The sequence below is a fragment of the Dipteris shenzhenensis genome, chromosome 17 (genome assembly GCF_047967505.1).
Source record: "Dipteris shenzhenensis isolate YYH24624 ecotype China chromosome 17, Dip_SZ_1.0, whole genome shotgun sequence".
NCBI lineage: Eukaryota > Viridiplantae > Streptophyta > Polypodiopsida > Gleicheniales > Dipteridaceae > Dipteris > Dipteris shenzhenensis.
This window is the reverse complement of record NC_141612.1, coordinates 30,095,882-30,099,091: the sequence shown is the minus strand read 5'-3', so window position 1 is coordinate 30,099,091 and position 3,210 is coordinate 30,095,882.

The window sequence follows — 3,210 nt, the reverse complement described above, 5'->3', positions numbered from 1 at the left end:
TTTTGGATAAGTGTAACTATAACTAGCACTGTGGTTTTAGGATTAACTACAACTAGCAAATTATTGTATAAGCTATGTGCTTCACACTTATTGCTTGTACTAATGTGATGGTTTTACAAGATAAGTGGTTTAGGAATCATCTTTTTTTAACCATTCCCAATGCCAGTCGAGGGCTGTACGTGATATGCACTAAAATTCTTATACTAGCGAGCACTCTTTCACACATCCTTGTCTTTGCATTTATTAACATACTAGGGCCCTTACAATGCTCAAAGCTCATTTGCCCGAGTGAAAGTCAAGTTTTGTAGCCTTAGATTTAATGTACAATTCTATTTGCACATCCAACATGCCAGGAAATAAAGTTTTAGGCATGAGAAACTATAACCACACATTCCAAGCATTGGGCTGGGTTTAAATATAATATTTAAACACATTTTTTCAACCATTGGGCTCGTTTTAAACATTACTTTTAAGCTATTATAACAAGTTCTAACCACCAGGATGGTTCAACCATGGGCTAGTGGCATGCTGAGATAATTAATTATTAAACTATAAAAAATTGCAGCTAACAACCATTGGTCTTAAGCTATTAATTACTCTCATTTCACCAAAACAACATGCTATTCCAAGCACCAAGCTAGTTTAAATAGCAGGTTGGTTTTAAACCTACCTAATGGCACACAAAGGACATAAATTAAGCTATTAAGAAATGCAATTGTTTAAACCACCAGAGCATGTTGGAAAAGCAACAGAGAAGGTTAATTAAACTATAACAAAGCACAATAGATGTGAAATAGATGGCTGTTTACTTTTGGTAGATTGTAAATGGGGTCTCTCTCTCTCTCTCTCTCTCTCTCTCTCTCTCTCTCCCCCCCCCTCTCTCTCTCTCTCTCTCTCTCTCTCTCTCTCTCTCTCTCTCTCTCTCTCTTTCTCTCTCCCTCCCTCCCTCCCTCCCTCCCTCTCTCTCTCTCTCTCTCTCTCTCTCTCTCTCTCTCTCTCTCACACACACACACACACACACACACACACAAAAGAAAGCTAATGTGCCCGGCCAAGTTACAAAGAGGAGGTGGAAGCAGTGGAAATCGATGATATGCTATCCAAGGGGTAGCAAAAGGCACACCCAAGGCACATTTTTCAATGAATGCAAAGGGAGAGACAACGTAAGGAAAAATGCCTCCTTGCTAAGGAGGTAGAAGACACACCCATTGAAGTAATGACATCAAAACAATGAACACGAACTATGGTTTTTGAGGCAGTAACATTAGGTCATTTGGGGGACTAACAAGCCCCTGTCCTCTCAGAAGCTTCACCAAGGATTCATTGAGTGTCCACTCTTCCAATGCCTTGAGAGTTGCATACCTAAGAGATCATACCCTCTAACTTGAGGGATGGCCTCAACAATGTGAAAGGAGTGCATGGCATAGATCAACTAGCTTGAAAGAGGAAGTGAGAAAGTCATCACTGCAGTGACATTATCCTTGCATAATAATAGTAGAGTTTCCTAAAAAAGGACGTCTATAAGCTGTAGAGGAGATGCAAGCAGTAGAAGGGGTATATCATACATGTGCTTAATACAACGTAGATTAGTGATTTGGCTATTTGTTTCCTTGCAAATCATTATTATATCTTATGAAATTTTTTTTTTGGGGGGAGAGAGAGAGAGAGAGAGAGGCAGGGGACGAGGGGGAGAGGGAGGTAGAGAGAGAGAGAGAGAGAGAGAGAGAGAGAGAGAGAGAGAGAGAGAGAGAGAGAGAGAGTAAGGGGTTTTAAAATACAATTCTCCTAAAAAGAATGTTGAGAGCCATCTCGACATCATGTGTTATCATATGTGCATAACACTAACACATAGAGTGTTAAAAAGAAAAGGGTTGGAAACCCTAATCCAAAGGGGTTTGTATATATTGCTTATTTTCAACTAAATCTAGTTTATAGTTAGTCATTTGTGATGTGCTCTCTACGTGTACCTTGTCTGCTCATGTCCACTCTTTTGTTCATTGTATCAGAGCTCTCTTGCCTTCTGGTGATGCATTGTGATCATTGCGAGAGAGAGATTGTGATTGAGAGTTTGAGGGTTCTTGTGAGAGTTCACTTCCATACAGAAAATTTTTTGTCATTCATTTCCATTCATTCTTCAAGAGAGAAATATTTGAGAGATTTAGTTATAAGATTTGTGTCTCCTTGAGAGCATCAAGAGATATTTCTATGGGAAAGACATAGGGAGAGAAAGAAAGGTTGATTCCAAAATACTGAGAGAGAGATATTTATGTTTTGAGAGAAATAGAGAGAGACCTCTGTTTTTGAGAGAGAGAAAGACTTTTAGGTCTCAACAGCAGCAAAGGCATTTGGACACAAAGCTCCACCTGACTTCAATACTGCCACAAAGCTGGACTCTCAACTACAAAGCTAGGACTTCTACAGAGGAGCTAAGGAAACTTGGCGGCTGACCCTTATCAACAACAATGCCTTCACAATGGTGCCACACAGACACATGCACAATGCAACCTATGCTAAGCAACTACCAGTAGAAATGCCTAGAGAGCAATAAGCGATTCTCTTGCAATGTTTCGATGACCTCATAGATCTCTAATGTGCAAGAAATACCCATGAATGTCGACCCATAAGCGACAGAGCACAAATGAGTAAAGAAGCCAGTTGACGCGGCAGCCTAACCAAAGCGCCTAGCATCAGGTCAACGATGACTACCCTTTGACAGACGCACAACAATGACTGAACGATTCCATGTAAGGTGACTTCAAGGTCACACCTCACACACTCCCATCAACGTACAAGCACCCAACAAGCCTTACAGTGGACAAACAACTAAGGCGGTACCATTCACGATCAACCATGATAAACCACGATAAACTACAATACATGACCATATAAAACCATAATCAACCATGATAAACTATAGTACATGACCAAAGCTCCAAACGAACGAACGACCTACTCACGACCTGAGTAGCAACCGATTACTCTAAACAATTCACAAACGAATGGAGAACTCATAGCGCCAATGGCTCCACAGCTCAAAGCATACGTCTTAGATCAAAATCTTCTAAGATTCCAAATTCCCTTGAGTTTTGACATGTGGCCTTATCCTCAACCTTACCACACAAAAGTGTGGTCAAGCAACTGCCACATGGCAGACTTATCTGCCAAGTCATCAAGGCTACCTAGACTGCCACATCATTACCACAATCGCAC